This window comes from Moschus berezovskii, chromosome 14, assembly GCF_049115385.1.
Source record: "Moschus berezovskii isolate FMDL1 chromosome 14, NW_MosBer_1.0, whole genome shotgun sequence".
In the NCBI taxonomy this organism is placed as follows: domain Eukaryota; kingdom Metazoa; phylum Chordata; class Mammalia; order Artiodactyla; family Moschidae; genus Moschus; species Moschus berezovskii.
In genome coordinates this window covers 4,797,666-4,821,432 of record NC_142473.1, presented here as the reverse complement: position 1 = coordinate 4,821,432, position 23,767 = coordinate 4,797,666, and the positions used below count along the sequence as shown (strand labels likewise).

General features: G+C 38.0%; 1 protein-coding gene across 5 annotated transcripts in view; it reads right to left on the bottom strand.

Moving 5' to 3' along the window:
* The window catches only part of KBTBD3 (kelch repeat and BTB domain containing 3), a 69,243-nt gene that overhangs the window by 23,307 nt on the left and 22,169 nt on the right, over positions 1-23,767 (bottom strand). Inside the window, exon 1 of one of the 5 annotated variants that reach the window (XM_055422832.2) lies at positions 5,815-5,944. The exons of the other annotated variants lie outside the window; for them this stretch is intronic. The gene's annotated coding sequence lies outside the window, so the exon portion shown is untranslated. Of the gene's footprint in view, positions 1-5,814; positions 5,945-23,767 lie in introns of those variants that run through there. 5 annotated transcript variants of the gene reach the window in all.

Below are 23,767 nucleotides of genomic sequence, written 5' to 3'. Positions count from 1 at the left end.
TGATGAGTATGGTACTTGAGCTGTTAACAAAAATGGTTATCAAAGAAGATGAGACTGACATTTCAAAGAAAAAAAAATTAAGTTGTAAGTGCAAAGGCATGGATAAAAGTTATTATGGCCCTATGGAGAAAAACAAAGTTGAGGACAGGGGACAGGATAAAAGAAAGCTTAAGTGGTAAACAGGGTGAAACCTCATGAAAGGGGGTGTGGGTTTCACTCTATAGGTAATAGAGAACATATAGTAAACTTTTAAGAAGGATTGGCATTATACCACTGGATTTACATTTAGAAATTCTGCTAAGAATACATCAGTAAGTAACAAAGATGAGGCTCTTACTCTCACTGAGTTTACTATCTATTGAGACAGATATGCATGTGCAGTGGCACTGGTAATGAGTATCAATTTTTAAAAATCCACTTTAATGAAAAACAACTTTAATTTTGTTAAGTTACTGAGATGCAGCTATTAAAACAAATAGGATTGTTTTTTAAAATTTTATTTATTTCTGGCTGTACCAGGTCTTCACTGCTGCGCACAGGCTATCTTTGGTTGCAGTGACTGGGGGCTCAGTAGTTGCAGTACACAGGTGCTAGAGTACAGGCTCAGCAGCTGTTGAACACAGGCTTAGCTGTTCCTTGGTATGCAGAATTTTACAGGACTAGGGATTGAACCCATATCCCCTGCACTGGCAGGCAGCTTCTTAACTACTGAGCTCCTAGGTAAAACCCAAATAGGATTATCTTAACTGATGACTATTAATTTTAATCTCAGCAACTCATTAAACATTTATTAATCTAAATATTTATCTGTTGATTCTTTACTGTTTGGTTTAATGCATAAAAAATATATCGTTTGTAAATACTGAGATTGCTTTCTTTGTATTATTTTTTACCAATTTCTTTTTTTGTACTACAGTAGTAGCTAAGACCTCCTGAACACTGATGAATAAAAGCAACATGGGTTTCAATACTTTAAAAATATCCCTATATAAGTGTGTATATAATTTATACCTAATTATTTATACTAAGTTATTATATAAATATATAAATAATCTGGAACTTGTATTAGAGTAAGTCTAAATTACTGAAGCTAATATTTCATAGATAAGAAGTGAACACAATGATATATACACACAGTAATTTTATTTCTATGACTAGTAATAAAAGTAAAATGGCTTTATTAGAAATTTTCAAGTATTGAACTAATAATATATTAGTATTTCACAAGGGTATTCACTTTTGGAACGTGCTTAAAAGTTAAAACCCTCCATGTTTACTTTATGTACAGTGGTTAAGCAGAGAAGCTGAAATGTCCTATTTGGTCAATTTGGCTTGAATAAATTTCTGTATGTACACTTAATCAACAATTACAAGCACTATCATAGATAAAGGGCACTGGAAAATATATGAAAGGGAAAGAGGGAACTAATCCACAAGATAAGTAAATCCACTGAAATTAATAAAAATCAATCAAAGAAGACAAGTAGAATTACTAGAGAAGAGTGTTAAGGGTAGAACACCAAGGATAATTAACCTTAAGGGATAGACAAACTAAGCTGAAGAATTGTTTATGCAGCATCTGCTACATACCAGGTGACAGCCTAGATGTAAAAAAAATATGAGAAATATAATCTGTAGAAGACACAGGTGCAAAAGTTCTAGAGCTGAGAAAAAACATAAAAAGAACAGGGAGAGAAATGGAGGAAAATTAATTGGGAGAGATGGTGGAAACCATAGGCGGAGAATTTAAAAAATGAAGTAGCTCCCATATCATCAAAGGCTGAAAAGTTTAGGTAAGGTAAGGACAGAAAAGAAGTCACTGATGATTTGAGGGTGGCATAGGGAGAGGCCAGATTACAGTGATTTTAAGAGAGGATAATGAACATATTTTATATAAATTTTAAGTTCAGTGAGGTTGGAACTAGAGGACCATGTAGATTCTAAGGAATTTTATTTTGCTTAACTTAAATGGGAGATATTTAAGTAAGCAAATGCACTGAGAAGAAAGGGGGGAAAAGTGGAGGAAAAATTTTGATAATGATTACAACAATCTAAATTAAGCACTTTTTATTGTTATTCTTCAGTCAAAAGTTGAATCTGACACTTTGCAACCACATGGAATACAGAACTCCAGACTTCCCTGTCCTTCACTATCTCCCGGGACTTTGCTCAAATTCATATGCAGTGAGTCAGTGATGACATCTAACCAACTCATCCTCTGCTGCCCTCTTCTGCTCTTGCTGTCAATCTTTCCCAGCATCAGTGTTTTATACAGTGAGTCAGCTTTCCCATCAGGTGGCCAAAGTATTGAAGTTTCAGCTTCAACATCAGTCCTAATGAATATTCAGGACTGATTTCCTTTAGGATTGACTGGTTTAATCTCCTCGCTGTCCAAGGGACTCTCAGGAGTCTTTTCCAGCACAATTTAAAAGTATCAATTTTTCAGTGATCAGCCTTCTTTATGGTCCAGCTCTCACATCCAGATATGACTACTGGAAAAACCATAACTTTGACTAGACATCCTTTGCTGGCAAAGTGATGTCTCTGCTTTTTTAATATACCAACATGATTTGTGACAGCTTTTCTTACAAGGAGCAAGCATCTTTTCATTTCATGGCTGCAGTCTCAGTCCACAGACATTTTGGAGCCCAAGAAAATAAAACCTGTCACTGCCTCTACTTTTTCCCCTTCTATTTGCCATGAAGTGATGGGACCAGAAGCCATGTTCTTAGCTTCTTTGAATGCTGAGTTCAAGCCAGCTTTTTCACTCTCCCCTTTCACCTTCATCAAAAGGCTCTTTAGTTCCTCTTCACTTTCTGCCATTAAGAGTGGTGTCATATGCATATCTGAAGTTGTTGATGTTTCTCCAGGGAATCTTGATTGCAGTTTGTAAGTCATCCAGCCCAGCATTTCCTATGATGTAGTCTGCATAGAAGTTAAATAACCAGAGAGACATATAGACTTGTCCTATTCCTTTCCCAAATTTAAATCAGTCAGTTGCTCCATGTCTGGTTCTAACTGTTGCTTCTTGACCTGCATACAGGTTTCGCAGGAGACAGGTAAGGTGGTCTGGTATTCCCATCTCTGTAAGAATTTTCAACAATTTGTTGTGATCTACACAGTCAAAGGCTTTAACACAGTCAAAGAAGAAATATGCGGTTTCTTCCCCTAGAATTCCCTTGCCTTCTCCATATCCAACGAATGCTGGCAATTTGATCTCTGGTTCCTCTGCCTTTTCTAAATGCAACTTGTATATCTGGAAGTTCTCAGTTCATGTAGTGATGAAGCCTACCTTGAAGGATTTTGAGCAGAACCTCATTAGCATGTGAAATAAGTGCATCTGGACAGTAGTCTGAACTTTCTTTGGCTTGCCTTTCTTTGGGACTGCAATGAAAACTGACCTTTTCCAGTCCTAGGGCCACTGCTGAGTTTTTAAAATTCGCTGACATGTTGAGTGCAGCACTTTAACAGCATCAGCTTTTAGGATTTGAAATAGCTCAGCTGGAATTCCATCACCTCCACTAGATTTGTTCATAGTGATGCTTCCTAAGGCCCACTTCACTTCACACTGCAGGATATCTGGCTCTAGGTGAGTGACCACACCATTGTGTTTATCTGGGATAGGAAGATCTTTTTTGTACAGTTCTTCTGTGTATTCTTGCCACCTCTTCTTAATATCCTCTGCTTCTGTTATGCCCTTATCATTTTTGTCCTTTATTGTGCCCATCCTTGTATGAAATGCCTCCTTGATATCTCCAATTTTCTTGACGAGATCTCTTTTCGATTGTTTTCCTCTATTTCCTTGCACTGTTTATTTAGGAAGGTCTTCTTAACCCTCCTTGATATTTTCAGGAACTCTACTTTCAGTTATGTATCTCTTTCCCTTTCTCCTTTGCCTTTTGCTTCTCTTTTTGTATAGCCTCCTCAGACAACCACTTTGCCTTCTTGCATTTCTTTTTCTCTAGGATGGTTTTAGTCTCTGCCTCCTGTACAGTGCTACGAACTTCTGTCCATAGTTCTTCAGGCACTCTACCTACCAGACCTTATCCCTTGAATCTATTTGTCACCTCCACCATATAATCATAAGAGATCTGATTTAGATAATACCTCACTGGGCTAGTAGCTTTTCCTACTTTCTTCTATTTAAGCCTTCATTTTGCAATAAGGAGCTCATGATCTAGCCACGGTTAGCTCCATGTCTTATTTTTGCTGTATGTATAGAGCTTCTCCACCTTTGGCTGCAAAGAATATAATCAATCTGCCTTAGTTACTGACCATTTGGTGATGTCCATGTGTGGAGTCATCTCTTGAGGTGTTGGAAGAGGGTGTTTGTTATGAGCATGTCTTAACAAAACTGTCAGCCTTTGTTCTGCTTCATTTTGCACTCCAAGGCCAAACTTGCCTGTTACTTCAGGTATCTCTTGACTTCCTACTTTTGCATTCCAATCTCCAGTGATGAGAATGACATCTTTTTTTGGTGTGAGTTCTAGAAAGTCTAGTAGGTCTTCACAGAACTGGTCAAATTCAGCTCTTCAGCATTTGTGGCTGGGGCACAGATTTGGATAGTCCTGGGTGTTCATTGCAAGGACTGATGCTAAAGCTGAAACTCCAATACTTTGGCCACCTCATGCGACGAGTTGACTCACTGGAAAAGACTCTGATGCTGGGAAGGATTGGGGGTGGGAGGAGAAGGGGACAACAGAGAATGAGATGGCTGGATGGCATCACTGACTCGATGGACATGAGTTTGAGTGAACTCTGGCAGTTGGTGATGGACAGGGAGGCCTGGCGTGCTGTGATTCATGGGGTCGCAAAGAGTCGGACACAACTGAGCAACTGAACTGAACTGAATATTGGTCTGCATTGGAAACAAACCAAGAACATCCTATTGTTTTTGAGATTGCACCCAAGTACAGGATTTCAGACTTTCTTGTTGACTTGAACATGTCCAATTTACCTTGACTGATGGCCCTAACATTCCATGTTCCTAAGCAATATACTGTTCGTCAGACTTACTGTCACCACCAGAGAGGTCTACAACTGACTGTCGTTTCCTCTTGGACCCAGCCACTTCATTCTTTCTGGAGCTATTAGTAACTACCCTGTGCTCTTCCCCAGTAGCCTACTGGACACCTTCTGATCTGGGGAATTCATCTTTCAGTGTCGTATCTTTTTGCCTTTGCATACTGTTCATAGGGTTCTCACATCAAGAATACTGGAGTGGTGGGCCATTCCCTCCTCCACTGGACCACATTTTATCAGAACTATTCACTATGACCCGTCCATCTTAGGTGACCCTGCATGGCCTGGCTCATATCTTCATTGAGTTACGCTAGCCCCTTCACCACAAAAAGGCTGTGATCCATGGAGGGGAATTAAGAACTTACATCCCTATCAATGCAGATCTTTTTGGACCTTTAAAGCAATAAACTAGAGAAAAATACTATCTGGTAAAACTCCCCTTTCTGTTAATATGTAAACATTAATAAATAAATGAATGATTAGAGACTCAAATTTCATAGTTTGTGATATAACAGACCTGACAGTATTAGACCTTATAATTAGCAATTTATAGAGCTATTTTATTCAATATTCATAATCCTTTAAGATTAACAATTAGTTTTCCAAAGTGGGAAATTGAAGCCAAGATTAAACAATAAGATTTAGACACAAAACTAATAAAACTATGCTTGCTTCACTCAAAGTCCATATTTTTAATACTATTTTGACCATGGATTTTAATATTAAATGAAAGCTCACAAAGTATTTTACTGTTCAAAAGATCCAAATATAAATGTACTGGTCAAAACTTACCATGACAATTTAAGGTCATTCTGAATAAGAAAGACATATATGATGATAATAAGAGCTAACATTTAGTCAGTACCACATGTCAAAGTTACGGTTTTTCCAGTAGTCACGTGAGTTGGACCATAAAGAAGGTGGAGCGCTGAAGAACTGATGCTTTTGAACCATGGTGTTGGAGAAGACTCTTGAGAGTTCCCTGGACTGCAAGGAGATACAACCAGTTAATCCTAAAGGAAATCAATCCTGAGTATTCATTGGAAGGACTGATGCTGAAGCTGAAGCTCCAGTACTTTGGCCATCTGATGCAAAGAAGTGACTCACTGGAAAAGACCCTGATGCTGGGAAAGACTAAAGGCAGAAGGAGAAGGGGATGACAGAGGATGAGATGGTTAGATGGCATCACCGACTCAATGGACATGAGTTTGAGCAAGCTCCAGGAGTTGGGGATGGACAAGATGCCTTGTGTACTGCAGTCCATGGTGTCTCAAAGAGTCAGACAGGACTGAGCGACTGAACTGATGTTGGAAAAGCTTCAATGAACAATTACAAAGTAATTACATTGTTGTTGTTTAGATTCTAAGTTCTTTCTGACACTTCTGTGACCCCATGGACTGTATCCTGCCAGGCTCCTCTGTCCATGGGATTTCCCAGGTAAGAATACTGGGGTGGGTTTCCATTTCTTCTCCAGAGGAATATCACAACCCAGGGGTTGAACCTGTGTCTACTGCATGGCAGGCAGATTCTTGACTACTGAGCCACCAGAGAAGCATGCACACATATATATTATATACATTGGTCCCTTGGTAACCAAAGGGGGTTGCTTCCAAGACACACCACCGCATCTAATACGAAACTCCACAGATGCATCATATTCCATGTTACTGGGTAGAATCAGCAACATCAGACATCAGAAAATGTCTATACTACCAAAGGCAATCTACAGATTCAATGTGATCCCTATCAAATTATCAAATTATCTGTGATGACATTTATCACAGAACTAGGACAAAAAATTACAATTCATATGGAAACACAAAAGACCCCAAATAGCCAAAGTAGTCTTCAGAAAGAAGAATGGAGCTGGAGGAATCAACCTTCCTGACTTCAGATTATACTCAAAGCTACAGTCATCAAGAAAGTATGGCACTGCCACAAAAACAGAAATGTAGACCAATGGAACAAGATAGAAAGCACAGAAATAAACCCACACACCTACAGGTACCTTATTTTTGACAAAGGAGGCAAGAATATAAAATGGGCAAAGATAGCCTCTTCGATAAATGGTGCTGGGAAAACTGGACAGTTATATGTAAAGGAATGAAATCAGAGCACTCCCTAACACCATACACAAAGATACACTTAAAATGGAATAAAGTCCTAAATGGAAGACCAGAAGCTATAAACTCTTAGAGGAAAACATAGGCAGAACACTCGATGATATAAATCAAAGCAAGATCCTCTATAATCCACCTCCTAGAGTAACAGAAATATAAACCAAAGTAAGCAAGTGTGATCTGATTATACTTAAAAAGTTTTTGTACAGCAAAGGAAACGATAAGCAAGGTGAAAAGACAACCCCCAGAATGGAGAAAATAACAACAAATGAAACAACTGACAAAGGTTTAATTTCCAAAATATCCAAGCAAGCTCATATAACTCAAAATCAGAAAAACAAACAACCCAATCAAAAAGTGGGAAAAAGACCTAAGATTTTTCTCCAAAGAAGACATACAGATGGCTAACAAACACATGAAAAGATGCTCCACATGATCATTACTAGAGAAACACAAATCAAAACTACAGTGAGATATCACCCCACACTGGTCAGAATGGCCATCATCAAAAGGTCTACAAACAATAAATGCTGGAGAGGGTGTGGAGAAAAGGGAACACTCTTGCACTGTTGGGGGGAATGCAAACTGATACAGCCACTATGGAAGATGGTATGGAGACTCCTTAAAAAACTAGGAATAAAACCACAATATGACCCAACAATCCCACTCCTAGGGATATACCCTGAGGAAACCAAAACTGAAAAAGAAACATGTATTCCATTGTTCACTGCAGCATTATTTACAATAGATAGAACGTGGAAGCAACTGGATGTCCATTGACAGATAAATGGATAAAGAAGTTTTGGTACATATACACAATGGAATATTACTCAGCCATAAAAAGGAATGCATCTGAGTCAGTCCTAATGATGAACCTAGAACCTATTATACAGAGTGAAGTAAGTCAGAAAGAGAAAGATAAATATCATATTCTAACACATATACACAGAATCTAGAAAAATGGTTCAGTTCAGTTCAGTCGCTCAGTCGTGTCCGACTCTCCGCGACCCCATGAATCACAGCACACCTGGCCTCCCTGTCCATCACCAACTCCCGGAGTTCACTCAAACTCATGTCCACAGAGTCAGTGATGCCATCCAGCCATCTCATTCTCGGTCGTCCCCTTCTCCTCCAGCCCCCAACCCCTCCCAGCATCAGAGTCTTTTCCAGTGAGTCAACTCATCGCATGAGGTGGCCAAAGTATTGCAGTTTCAGCTTTAGCATCAGTCCTTCCAATGAACACCCAGGATTGATCTCCCTTAGAATGGACTGGTTGGATCTCCTTGCGGTAAAAGGGACTCTCAAGAGTCTTCTCCAACACCACAGTTCAAAAGCATCAATATTCAAGAATTTATTTACAGGGCAGCAATGGAGAGACCAAACACAGAGAACAGACTTACAGACATGGGAAGAGGGTAGGAGAGGGTGAGATGTATATGGAAAGAGTAAAATGGAAACTTGCATTACCATATGTATAAAAAGAATTTGCTGTATGACTCAGGAAACTCAAACAGGGGCTCTGTGTCAAGCTAGAGGGGTGGGAAGGGGAGGGAGATGGGAGGGAGGTTCCAAGGGGAGGGGATGTATGTATACCTATCGCTGATTCATGTTGAGGTTTGACAGAAAACAAAATTCTTTAAAGCAATTATCCTTCAACAAAAACAAAATTAATTTTAAAAATGGCTGGCAAAGTATGGTCAGTCCTCTCAATCTGTGGATGCAGAACCTGTAGATATGGAGGACTGAATGCATGTACAAAATATGTAAGTGATGTAATACTTAAAACAACCACTACAGAGTCTATACAAAGAGATACACCCAGAGTCAGGAAAATGGAAGATGGAATCCTAAAAACGGTTCAAGTAATCCACAGAAAGAAAGGAAAAAAAGAAATTAAAAACAGAATAAACATAAAACAAACAACCAGAAAGCAGACTTAAGCACTAAAATATCAACAACTGTACTAAATTTAAATGGTACATACACACACACACACACACCACATATATATATATATATATGTATCAATTTAAGGCAGAGAACAGCAGAGATTTTGTTTTTAAGTTACCCCAATTTTATCCTTCTTACAAGTAAGTCACTTCAAACAGAATGATACAAGTAGCCTAGAAGTCAAAGGATCAAGAAAAATATACTATACAAGCATGAATTAAGAGAAAACAGGTGGGGCTACATGAATATCAGATAGAGAAGATTTCAGCAAGAAAATGTATCAGGGACAGAGAGAAATATCACATAAGGTCAATCTACCAAGAAGACAGGGTAAACTGAAGTGTGTACATCAAACAAAAGAGCTGAAATAATGTGAAGCAAAAAAGGATAGGTCTGAAAAGAACAGAAAAGTATTTATTTTAGCTATAATGCTGGAGACCTGAATACCTTTCTCTCTACAATTAACAGAACAAGAAAACAGTAAATCAGCAATGATATATAAAAACTTGGTAACACCAGCAACCAACAGAATCTAATCAACAGAATATACATGAGTTTTAAGTGCCTCTGAAACATATATTAAGGGTGGCCATATTCTGACTCACAAAAAGAAACTTCCAATGATTTAAAAGAACTGAAATCACACACGCACTATGTTATGTGGCCACGATGAAACAAGACTAGAAATTAAGAAAATGGTTAACACTAAAATCTCCCCCACACCTAGAAATGAAATAACACACTTCCTAACAATCCATGAGGCAAAGAGAAAGTCTCAAGGGAATTTTTTTTAAAAAAATACATTTAATTGGAACAAAAATATAACATATCTAAATGTGTGGGATGTAGCTAATAACAATGCTGAGAGAAAATTTAATCTCAATAAATGCCTATGTTATGAAATAAAGGTCTCAAACCAATAACTGAAGCTCACACCTTAGAAAACTAGAAAAAGAAGAGCAAAATAAATTCAATGTATGCCAGAAAGACGAAATGATGAAGAGCAAATATCTATGAAGTCGAAAATTTTAAAATGCAGAGAAAAATCAATGAAACAAAGAGCTTATTCTTTGAAAAGTTCAATAAAGTAGACCAACTTACAGCAAGACTGACAAAGAAAGAAGAAAAAAAGCACAAACTATTAATATCAGGATTGAAGCAAGGGAATTACTATAGGCCTTGTAAACATCAAAAGGATAAGGGAGACTACCAATATAAATAACTGTTCACATAACAATTTAATAGTACAGATGAAATGGACTAATTCCTCAAAAAGTACACATTAGAACAACTCACTGAAAATGAAATATAAAATTTGAACAGCTATGTTACTATTAAACAAATTAAGTTTTCCAGAAGTTTAAAGAATGGATACTAAACCTATACAATTTCTTCCACAATATAAAAAAGGAGGGAATACTTCTTAATTAATTTTATAAAGTCAGTTTTACTGTAGCACCCCAAAGAAACTACAAAAAAAAAGCCCGAACTATAAATTAATACCTTCATAAATATGATGCAAAAATTATTTTTAAAAGTTCAGCAATAAATAAAAGAAACTTTATATTACAACCATGTAGTTTTATCCAGGGATGTAAGAATTTTCAAGTATCAAAAGATGTAATCCACCTTTGAAGGATTCTGTGAAAGAAAATCAACATAGTAAAAACATTAAAAATTCAATACCTATTAATGAGAAAAACTCTTCAGCCAATAAGAAATAGAGAACTTCCTCAAATTGATAAAGAACATCTACAATAAAATTTATCGATAACATTATATACTAAAGGGTAAGCGAGCTGGACAGGAGGTCAAACCAGTTAATCCTAAAGGAAATCAATGCTGAACAACCCTGGAACGATGGATGCTGAAGCTCCAATACTTTGGCCACTTGAGGCGAAGAGCAGACTCACTGGAAAGGACTCTGATTCTGGGAAAGATTGAGGGCAGGAAGAGAAGGGGGTGACAGGATGAGACACTGGATGGCACGATTGACTCAATGGACATGAGTTTGAGCAAAGTCTAGGAGATAGTGAAGGACAGGGAAGTCTGGCGTGCTACAGTCCATGAGGTCACAAAGAGTCAGACATGACTTAGCAACTGAACAATAACAAGGAACTGAATGTTCTAAGATGAGAAAAAATGACAAGGATATCCACTCTTACCACTGCCTTTCTTTTTTTTTTTTTAGGTAATTAATTTATTTTTTATTGGAGGCAAATTATTTTACAATATTATATTGGTTGGTTTTGCCATACATTGATATGAATTTGCCCCGGGTTTACATAAGTTCCCCCTCCTGAACCCCCCTCCCACCTCCCTCCTCCCTTTATCCTCCCTCTGGGTCATCCCCGCATGCCAGCCCCGAGCATCCTATAACATGCATTGACCCTGAACTAGTGATTCGTTTCACATATGACAATTACCACTGCCTTTCATCATAATACTGGAAGTTCTAGCCAGCACACCAAAGCAAGAAAATACCATAAAAAACATACATATTTGAAAGGAAGAAATAAACTATTTATAGACCTTAAACTTATCTTTGAAAAAGTATTTGATAAAATATATGTGTATATATATATATAAATACAAATACATATTTGTATATGTAAATACATATATATATAGGCTTCCCAGGTGGCACTAGTCGTAAAGAACCTGCCTGCCAATGCAGGAGACATAAGAGACGTGGGTTCAATCCCTGAGTTGAGAAGATCCCCTGGAGTAGGAAATGGCAACCCACTTCAGTATTCTTGCCTGGGAAATCCTATGGACAGAGAAGCCTGGTGGGCTAGAGTCAATGGGGCTGCAAAGAGGTAAACATGACTGAGCGTGCACACGCACACACATACACAAATAAATAAGTTCAACAATGCCACAGGATATAATAACACATGAAAACAGTCATTCTATAAAATAGCCATGAATACATGGAAATCAAAATTAAATAGATAATACTACTTACAATATCAAAGAAGGGAGACAGGGAAAGAGAAATTGATAGGTATAAAACTAACAAAATATGTACAAGGATTCATAAACTGAAAACTACAACATGCTAATCAAATAAGTCAACGAAACCTAAATATATGGTAAGATATGCCTCATTTATGAGTTAGAAAAATCACCATAGTAAGTATGTCAGTTCTCCCCTTACTGACTATACTGGTTTAATACAATTCCTATCAAAATTCCAGAAAGGTTTTTCTAAAATATCAGTTCAGTTCAGTCGCTCAGACTCTTTGAGACCCCATTAATCACAGCACGCCAGGCCTCCCTGTCCATCACCAACTCCCGGAGTTCACTCAAACTCATGTCCATCAAGTCGGTGATGCCATCCAGCCATCTCATTCTCTGCCGTCCCCGTCTCCTCCTACCCTCAATCCCTCCTAGCATCAGACTCTTTTCCAGTGAGTCAACTCGTCGCATGAGGTGGCCAAAGTATTGGAGTTTCAGCTTTAGCATCAGTCCTTCCAATGAACACCCAGGATTGATCTCTTTCAGGATGGACTGGTTGGATTTCCTTGCAGTCCAAGGGACTCTCAAGAGTCTTCTCCAGCACCACAGTTCAAAAGCATCAATTCTTCAGCGATCAGCTTTCTTCACAGTCCAACTCTCACATCCATACATGACCACGGGAAAAACCATAGCCTTGACTATACGGACATTAGTTGGCAAAGTAATGTCTCTGCTTTTTAATATGCTATCTAGGCTGGTCATAACTTTCCTTCCAAGGAGCAAGCATCTTTTAATTTCATGGCTGCAATTATTCCAAAACATATATGGGATGATAAGGAAAGCCGAATAGCTAACACAAATTTGAAAAATAATGTGAGAAGTATCAGTCTACCTGATTTTAAGACTTGTATAGCTACAGTAATCAAGATTGTATGATACTGGTGAAGACTAAAAACACAGATCAGTGGAAGAGAATATATAAAAACAAACAGTCCCACTCAAGTAAAGTCAACTGATTTTTGACCAAAGTTCAAAAGTAATTCAAAGAATGGTACTGAAGCAAATGATATTAAAACAAATGGATATCTACAAGCAAAAGAAAAGTGAACCCTGATCTAACCATCACCCTTTATACAAAAATTAATTCAAAATGCATCATAAATTTAAAGGAAAAAATTTAAACTATAAAACTTTTAGAAGAAAGAAATTATAGGAGAAAATCTTTGTGACTAGAGGTTAGTCAATATGAGTTCTCAGATATGACAGAAAAAGCATAATCCATAAAACAGAGGAAAAAATTGATAGGTTGAATTTTACCAAAACTAAAGTCTTTTCCTTTGTGAAAGATCATGTAAAGATGATGAAAAGACAGCGATGGCCTGTAAGAAAATACGTGCAAATGAAATCTAATAAAAGATTCACATAAAGAACTCTCAAAACTCAATAGCTTGAAAAAACCCAAACAATCCAACCAAAAAATAGCCAAAGGGCATGAAGAAATATTTGGCCAATGAAAACATACAAATGGAAAATAAGCGCGTTAAGAGGTGTTCATATCATTAGTCATTAAAGGCATAATTCATTCTATTAAACTTCACAGATATTGCAGTTTTGATAATCTGTGGCAACCCTGTGCTGTCAGATGATGGTTAGCATTTTTTAGAACTGAAACGTTAAATTATGTACAGTGTTTTTAAACATAGTGCTATTATGATGCTGGGAAAGGTTGGGGGCGGGAGGAGAAGGGAACAACGGAGAATGAGATGGCTGGATGGCATCACCGACTCTGTGGACATGAGTTTGAGTGAACTCCGGGAGTTGGTGATGGACAGGGAGGCCTGGCGTGCTGTGATTCATGGGGTCGCGGAGAGTCGGACACGACTGAGCGACTGAACTGAACTGATTAATATTAATACTTACAGTACAGAGTAAACGTAACTTTTATAAGCATTGGGAAAAACAACAACTACATATAACTGGCTTTATTGCAATACTTGCTTTATTGCAGAGGTCTGGAACCAATCTGTCTATACATCCAAGATATCCCACTATGAAAAAATGTAAAGTTAGGATCACAGTGGAAATATTATTACCTGTTAGAATTGCTAATATATTATTAAAAACAGTGGTAACACCAAAAGCTTGAGAGGATTCAGAGACACTACACCATTCATACATTGCTAATAGAAATTATTTGCTAGTTTCTTAAAAAGTGGTTTAGCTTGTGTTTTCAAGACTATGATGCAAGATCCCCAACAATGCCTTGCTGGCTTTGACGCCTGCTTTGCTGCTGTTGCTGGCCCAGGTAGGGAAGCTAATTCCTAGCTTTACTGGTGAATGCAACCCCAGCCCCACTTACCTGGAAACCTGCCCAGAGCACCCAGGAAACAGAGCAGCTCAGAAACACTTGAAGAGCACCAAGCCAGTGATTCTGTCTGACCAAGGAACTTAGTGAGCAGTTCTGACTGATTAAGATCCTTAGCCAGCAAGTCATACCAGCTGTGAATGCTGTTACATGGCCCCCAGGTTGGATAGCAAATTCAAAACCTGGCCTGAATAGAGCTTCCATGCCTGCCCAATCAGAAAAACTAAACAGAAAACTCAGGAAGCTATGTAGCCCCACCTACCACCCTGCTTACAACAGCAATGGAGCAGAAAGCTGAGCCAAAATGGCACCATCAAAGGAAAGTAATAAAGTTCCAAGCTGACCCTAAAGAAACGGAGACCTCTGAACTGTGTACAAAGATTTCAGAATAATCCCCTCAACGAAGTTTAGTGAGCTTCTTTAGACATTAAACAAAATTAGGAAAACAGTGCATGAGCAAAGCAAGAAGTTCAACCAAGAAATAAGCCATTAAAAAAAAATTCTAGAGTTGAAGAACATGATGACTGATCTGAAGAATTCAATGGAGAGCTTTAACATCAGACTTGGTCAAGCAGAAAAAAGAATCAATGAATAGAAAACAGGGCATTTAAAATCATTCAGTTGGAGGAGCAAAGTGCAAAAAAGTAAAATCATCTATGAGAACCATAAGATAGCATCAAATGAATAACAACTGCATTATGAGAATCTCAGAAGAAAAAAGAACAGAAAATATTTTTAAAGCAATAATGGCTGTGCAAACCTGGGGAGAGATATGGATATCAAGAGTCATGAGTCCCAAAGGATGCCAAATAGACTACTCCAAAACAGCTATAGAGACACATTGTAATTACACTGTCAAAAGTCAGACAAGAAAGAATTTTAAAAGGAGCAGAGGAGCAAAACATCATATACAAGGGACCACTCCCAACAGACTATGGTCAGATTTCTCAACAGAAACTTTGTAGTCCTGGACAGAGTGGGGTGATATATTCAAAATAATGAAAGAAAACAAAACACTGTCTTCAAGAATACTACACCCAACAAAATCATCTTTCAGAAATTAATGAAAGATAAAGACTTTTCTGAAAAGACAAAAACTGAGTGAGTTCATCTCCACTAGATTTGCCTTAAAAGAAATAATAAACGGAGTTCTTCAAGTAGGAATGAAAAGATGATAAAAACACATGAATGTAAGTGTAAAGCTAACCAGGTAAATAGATGAAGTCAGTTTCTCTAATATTATAATGGTGATACATAATTCAAAATTTTAAAATAAATATTAATAGATAACTATAACTAAAATAATGTATTAGATGCACAATATAAAATACATATAAACTAAAACATCAATAACTTAAAATGAAAAAGTAAAAATATAAAGTTTATATATGCAATCGAAATTGTGTCAGATTAAAACAATAAGTTAAAAACATAAATTTTACGTAAGTCTCATGGTATCCAAACAAAAAACCTATAGTAGTTACACTAATGACTATGACAAAAGAGTCAAAGACTGTGAACAGAAAGTTGCTCAACCGTGTCCAACTTTTTGCGACCCCATGGACTATACAGTCCATGGAATTCTCCAGGCCAGAATACTGGAGTGGATGGCCATTTCCTTCTCCAGGGGATCTTACCAACCCAGGGATCGAACCCAGGTCTACTGCACTGCAGGTGGATTCTTTACCAACTGAGCTATCAGGGAAGCCAGTCAAAGAATATTACTACAAAAAGTCAAGTCACAAAGAAGAAAGATAAAAAAGAAATTCAACACTATTAACAAAACAGCAGCAGAAGTCTTTACCTATGTAGAAAATTCCATAGACTCCACCAAGAAATTTAAGCAGTAACAAATTAAGCAAAATTACAGTAAAAATACAAATACAACATACAAACATACAAAATACAATATCAACATACAAAAATTGTTGTTCAGTTCTTAAGCTGTGTCTGACTCTTTGCACCTCATGGACTGCAGCATGCCATGTTTCCCTGTCCTTCACTACCTCTTTGCTCAGACTCAAAGACCACTGATTCATTGATGCCATCCAATCATCTCTTTCTCTGTCACCCCATTCTCATCCTGCCCTCAATCTTTGTCAGCATCAAAGTCTTTTCCAATGAGTCGGTTTTTCCCATCTGGTGGCCAAAGTATTGGAGCTTCAGCATCAGTCCTTTCAGTGAATATTCAGGGTTGATTCCTTTAGGATTAACTAGTTTGATCTCCTTTCTGTCCAAGGGATTCTTGAGAGTCTTCTCCAACACCACAGTTTGAAAGCATCAATTCTTCAGCAATTAACCTTCTTTATGGTCCAACTATCACAGCCATACACAACTACTGGAAAAACCATAGCCTTGGCAATATGAACCTTTGTTGGCAAAGTGATGTCTCCGCTTTTTAACACACTGACAAGGTTTATGATCGCTTTCTTTCAAGGAGCAAATATCTTTTCATTTCATGGCTGCAGTTAACATCTGCAGTGATTTTGGAGCCCAAGAAAATAAAATCTGCACTGTTTCTACTTTTTACCAATCTACTTGCTATGAAATGATGGGACCAGATGCCAGCACTAGTTTTTTGCTTTTTCACTTTCTTTCACTTTCATCAAGAGGCTTTTTAGTTCCTCTTCATTTTCTGCCAATAGAATGGTATCATCTGTATATCTGAGCTTGTTGGTATTTCTCCTGGCCATCTTGATTCCAGTTTGTAATTCATCCAGCCCAGCATTTCACATGATGCACTCTGCATATAAATTAAATAAGCAAGGTGGTCTGGTTTTCCCATCTCTTTAGGAATTTCCTACAGTTTGTTGTGATCCACACAAAGACTTTAGTGTAGTTAATGAAGCAGAAGTAGATGCTTTTCTAGAATCCCCTTGCTTTTTGTGATCCAATGGATGTTAGCAATTTGATCTCTGGTTCCTCTGCCTTTTCTAAATCCAGCTTGTTCACCTGGAAGTTCTCAGTTCACATACTGTTGAAGCCAAGCTTGAAGGACTTTGAGCGTTACTTTGCTAGCATGTGAAATGAGTGCAACTGTACAGTAGTTTGAACACTCTTAGGTACGGCCCTTCTTTAGGACTGGAATCAAAACTGACCCTTTCCAGTCCTGTGGGCAGTGGTGAGTTCCAAATTTGTTGGCATATCAACTGCAGCACTTTCACAGCATCAACTTTTAGGGTTTGAAATAGCTCAGCTCGAATTCCAACACCTCCACTAGATTTGTTCATAGTAAAGCCTCCTAAAGCCCACTTGACTTCATATTTGAGAATGTCTGGTTCTAGGTGAATGACCACAATACTGGGGTTATCCAGCTCATTAAGATCTTTTTTGTGCAGTTTTGGTCACTGTCTCCTGTACAATGTTATGAACCTCCATCCATAGTTCTTCAGGTACTCTATCAGATCTAATCCCTCGAATCTATCTGTCACTTCCACAGTAAAATCATAAAGGATTTGATTTAGGTCATACCTGAATGGCCTAAGGATTTCCCCTACTTTATTCAATTTAAGTCTGAATTTTGCAATAAGGAGTTCATGATCTGAGCAACAGTCAGCTCCAGGTCTTGTATATGCTAAGAATGAAATTAACTATGAAGTAAATAAAACATTCCCACTTATGGCAACATCAACAACAATATAATACTTAGGAGTACATTAACCATGTAGGTCAAAAAATTAACACACCAAAAAGTACAGGATACTAATGAAAGAAACTGAAGAAGACACAAATAAATGTAAAGATATTAAATGTTCTTGGATTTGAAGAATTAACATTATTAAAATGTCTGTACAACACAAAGCCATCTACAGAGTCAATATAATTCCTATCATGATTTCCCAGGCATTTCTCTCTCTCTCTCTCTCTCTCACACACACACAAATAACAGAAAAAAAAAAATCTTGCAATTTATATGGAACTATCATAGACACTAAAGAGCCAAAACAATCCTGAGAAAGAACAAAGCTAGATACATCATGTCTTGATTTTAAACTATATTACAAAGCTACAGTAATCAAAACAGTATGCACTAGGACAAAACCAGATACACAGACTAACGGGAAACATATGAGTTCAACTAATGTTTGACAAGAAAGCCACAACACAGTGGTAAAAAGACAAATTTCTTCAAAAATTGAGCTGGGAAAAATGGACATTCACATGCCAAAGAATGAAACTACATCCCTATTTCACAATATCCACAAAAATTAACTCAAAATTAATTAAACTAAAGACTTAAATGTAAAATCTTATACCATAAAACTCCCAGAAGAAAAATGAGGTATAAGCTCCTTGACCACAGTAATAGCAATGATTTGGGGGGGAGGCGTATGACATCTAAAGCACAGACACAAAAAAATAAAACAAATGGGATTATAGCAAACCAAGAGGTTTCTGTACAGTAAATGAAACAATCTACAAAACGAAAAGGCAATCTATAGAATGTGACAAAATATTCTCAAACCACACATCTGATAAAACATCAATATCCAAACTGTATAACAAACTCAAACAAGTCAATAGCAAAAAAATCCAATAATACAATTAAAAATGGGCAAAGAACTCAAAAAGATTTCTTTTTCCAAAAAAGATATTCAAATGGCCAACAGGAACATGGAAAGGTACTCAACGTTACTAATCAAAACCCTAATAAATCACCTCACACTTGTTGGCATGGCTACTGTCAAAAAAAGAAGCAATAACAAGTGGTGTTGGGGATGTGAGAAAAGGAAAGAAACCTTTGTATACATCTGTTGTGAATGTAAACTGGTATAGTCAAATAGAAAACAGTTTGCACGTTTCCTGAAAAATTAAAGATAGAAGTACCACTTCATGCTTCAGTCGTGTCCAACTCTTCGCGACCCATGGACTGTAGTCCACTAGGCTCCTCTGTCCATGGCATTTCCAGGCAAAGATACTGGAGTGGGTTGCCATTTCCTCCTCCAGGGAGAAGTACCACATGATTCAGCAATTCAACTTCTGGGTATACACCCAAAATACATCAAATCACCATCCTGAATAGCTGTCTGTACCCCCACTTCACTGTAGCATTTTTCACAATAGCCAAGACATGGAGACATTGTAAAGGACCATGGGTAAATGAAAGGATAAAGAAAAAATGATACACACACACACACACATACAGAGGAAAATTATTCAGCCATAAAAAAGAAGGAATATTGCTAGTTGTGACAACATGGATTGACCTTAAGGGCATTATGCTAGGTCAGATGGAGAAAGACAAATATTGTACGGTGTCACTTACATGTGGGATCTAAAAACCTAAAGTCATAGAAAAAGAACAAATTAGTGTTAGCCAAAGGTGGGTGGCTGGGTGTGTGCAGGAGAGAACTGGGTAAAGGGAGTAAGAATATACAAATTTCCAGTCATAAGATAAATAAGTTCTGGAAATGTAACATTCAGCATGATGACAATAGTTAACAATACTATGTGGAATACCTGAAAGTTACAAAGAGAGTAGAGCTTACAAGTTCACATCAGAAGAAAAAACTAACTTCAGGAGAGAGATGCTAACTTATTGTGGTAATTATTTAACAATACATGGATGCGTGTGTTCATCTGCTCAGTTGTGTCCAACTCTCTGTGACCCTTTGGACTTAGCCTGCCAGACTCCTCTGTCCATGGGGTTTCTCAGGCAAGAACACTGGGCAGGGTTGCCATTTTCTCTTCCAGGGGATCTTCCCAATCCAGGGATCAAACCCATGTTTCCTGCATCTCCTGCATTGCAGGAATCATGATGTATACCAAAAATACAATGTTATATATAATTATATCTCAATAAAACTAGGGGGCAGGAAACTAAACACATATCATACAACCCAATAATCAGACCTAGGCATTTATCCTAAGAGAAAAATTTATGTGGGCATAAAAACCTGTATATAACTTTTCATAGCAGCTTTATTTATATAATCAAAAACTGGAAACAACCAAAATGTTGCTAAACGGATGAGTATACAAACTGGTACATCTATACCATGAAGTATCAGTTCAGTTCAGTTCAGTTCAGTTCAGTCGCTCAGTCGTGTCCGACTCTTTGTGACCCCATGAACCACAGCACGCCAGGCCTCCCTGTCCATCACCAACTCCCGGAGTTCACTCAAACTCATGTCCATCGAGTCGGTGATGCCATCCAGCCATCTCATTCTCTGCCGTCCCTGTCTCCTCCTACCCCCAATCCCTCCTAGCATCAGACTCTTTTCCAGTGAGTCAACTCACCTTTAAAAAGGAACAAATTACTATATACACAATTTAGATGAATTACAAGAGCATTATCATGAATGAAAATTCAGTCTTTAAAGGTCACATAATAATTCCACTTCTAAAATATTATTTAAATGATAAAATTATAGGTATGAGAAAGAGATTAGAGGTTTCCAGGGACTGAAGACTCTTGTGGGGGGTTGGAGGAAGTGGATATACACAAAGGAGACTTGATTATGACAGTAGCCACAGGAATCTAACACAGGTGATAAAATAACATGAAATTATACACACACTGTATCAATGTCAAATTCCCGGTTTTGAATTTGAACAATAATTATGTAAGATATAAAATTGGGGAAATTGCGTGAAGGATACATGTGATCTCGCTGTACTAGTTTTGTAACTTCCTGTGTATTTGTAGTTACTCTTTTAAAAATGAAGAGAATAAGACGATGACATATAAATTCAAATCAGAAACTATTTTGACCTTACAGTTTTGTTCTTGTTCAAAACACTCAGAATATTCAAAGAAAATTTCCTTTTATTTTTGGTGTAACTGGTTCCTCAGTTTTTAAAAATAAGTTGAATGTAAAACAACAAGAAGATATACAAATCTGAGACTTTCAAAAGGAAAAATCTCTATTTCTTCATTGTGGCACAGACCTTGAGAACATCAATTTTAAAAACTCAACCATAAACTATTTTATATTAAGTTCACTAATGTTAAAAAGATGAATGTAATTTGGATTGTTAGATTAAGTCAATTACTGAGTCTCACTGTTCATGAAGAATTAAAGAATTAAACTCAATGATATAAGTATAAAGAGTTCTTTGGGGGACTTTCAAAATGGCAGAGGAGTAAGACTATACCATAAAGTAAGACTATACTATAAAGGAAGGTGGGGAGATCACTGTCCCCTGCACATACATCATAAATGCATCTGCATGTGGAACAACTTGTTTGGAACACCTTCTAGATGCTGGCAGAAGGCTCCAGACTTCCAAAAAGGCAAGCTAATCTCCACAGAATGAAGTAGGGCAAAAGATACAGGAAAAATGAAAGACAAAGGACTTGGGATGGGGACCTGAACCTCAGGGAGGGAGCCGTGAAGGTGGAAAAGTCTGCACACTCAGAAACCCCCTCATGGGTGGGGACAAGAGCATCTTCAGAACCTCAAAGGGGAACGCAGCAACATTAGGAAGGCAAAATGAAAGAATTCACCACAGAGATAACTGCTGACCAGTACTTCCCAGTTGAGACGCTGTCTGCATGACCACTACAGTGATTTGGGGCTGGGTGCTGAGGCTCAGGCTTCAGGCACTGGACCCCAGGGAGAAAACTGGGGTTGACAGCAGTGATGCTAATCTGAGGGAACTAGTTCAAGACAGCTGAGGGAGTCCAGGGTAAAGCATGGGCCTTCCGGAGAGTCAAAGGATCACTGCTGCAGGGAAACACTAATTCCACGCATGCACAGACTACAGGACTCTGCCTTTGTGAGAGCCATAGATGGAAAAAGCCACAGATGTGGACTGCAACCCCAGAGGCAGGTACACTGGCCACCACTGTCAAAGCTGGCCAAAGTGTCAGGTGTGGCACTAGCCACAGCTGCAGTTTACGATCCCAGGGTGGGGAATGCAGGCTGACTGGTCACCTCCAAAGCCAAGGCAAGGGCCAGAGGTTGTTGACAAAATGCCACTGTGGTCCCAACCCCAGAGGGAGCAGCTTTCACCAAGCAGTGAGCAAGCACAGGTCACTGCCCACACCTTGCGGGGAGACTTTGCAGCTTGGCTCTGCTAAGGGACACACGAACCAAGGCCAACTCCCCTGAGGGAGCACATGACGGCCTGACTATAGCAACTTCCTGTAGGCCTCCACCTCAGTGGGCACTCCCGCATGTCCCAGTTGTGTCTGCCACATCACTCCCTCTCCCAAGTCAAACTGAGCAAGCGAGCCTTGATCAGCTGCTACTCTCGTTCACTCTTGTCTGGGTGGGAAAGAGACATTGGAGGGTGGCCTACAAGCAGAAGCAGGGCCAAAACCAAAGCTGAGCGCCAGGGGTTGTAGGATGGAAGAAGAGGAAGGGAATGTGCTCCTCTAGCCACAAGTGCAACAGATTAAATCCCCACAAAGAGCCTAAGGCTGTGGACTTTGGGGGCAATTGTGGACTTTGGGAGCAAGAACAAGCTGGAATAAGACCAGATCTGAGTCTGAGCTGACCGTACAGCACCCACAACAGGTCCAGAGACCTTCCCAGAAACGTTGGAGGACTTCCTGAGTAAACAGAATGCCTAGTGCGCACTGGACGCAAGGACAACGGAGGATTCAGGAGGACATTCTTCTCTCTATATATGTATGTATGTATTTTTTCTTTTTCATACTGTTGTAATGGTGTTATTATTCCTTTTTTATTTTTTAATTTACTTTTCCTTTTTAAAAACCTTTTACTTTTGAATAAATTTATCTTTTTCCTATTTTTACAGTACTCTAGTTATAGTCCATTTTTTCCCACGTTTTTGATCTTGTATTTTTGCTACTCTAGTTTTTAGTATTTGTTTTCACTTAGCACTTGTTTATTGGCTTGAATGTACTCTTCCTTTTTTGGTTCCTATTTTTATTCTTTTTTTTTTTTTCTATTCTCTTTATGAGTATGAAAGCTCCTTTGTTTATTCTTGTCTGTTGATTGTTGCTTGTGTTGCTTTCACCATTTGTCTTGGGTTTTGTCTGTCCATTTTTTTTTCTTTCTATATTTGACTTCCTCTTTTTCCTTTTGCTTTTCTTTTTTTTTTTACTCTTTCCCCCTTTTCTTTTTTTAATTAATTAATTTAATTAAAAAGAAGAAATTAAAGATAAAACATTGAGATAAATTTTAATTAAAAAAATTTAAAAAGACACTAGATTGATCTGACATTATTCCTTCCAAAGGGGCATCACTGGATGCCGATGACAACTGGCTTTTCTATTAAGAGCTCAGAAATCAAACCTTCAATAATTGTGTTAGACTCTTATCCACTGGTCAAAGGTATTCAGAATCCAGTCTGACCTTCAGTTCTCTGGTACTTATTCCATTCTTTCTGAGTCCTCAACGGTGAGTTAGAGGGCTTAGGCTAAATTTTCTCAGTT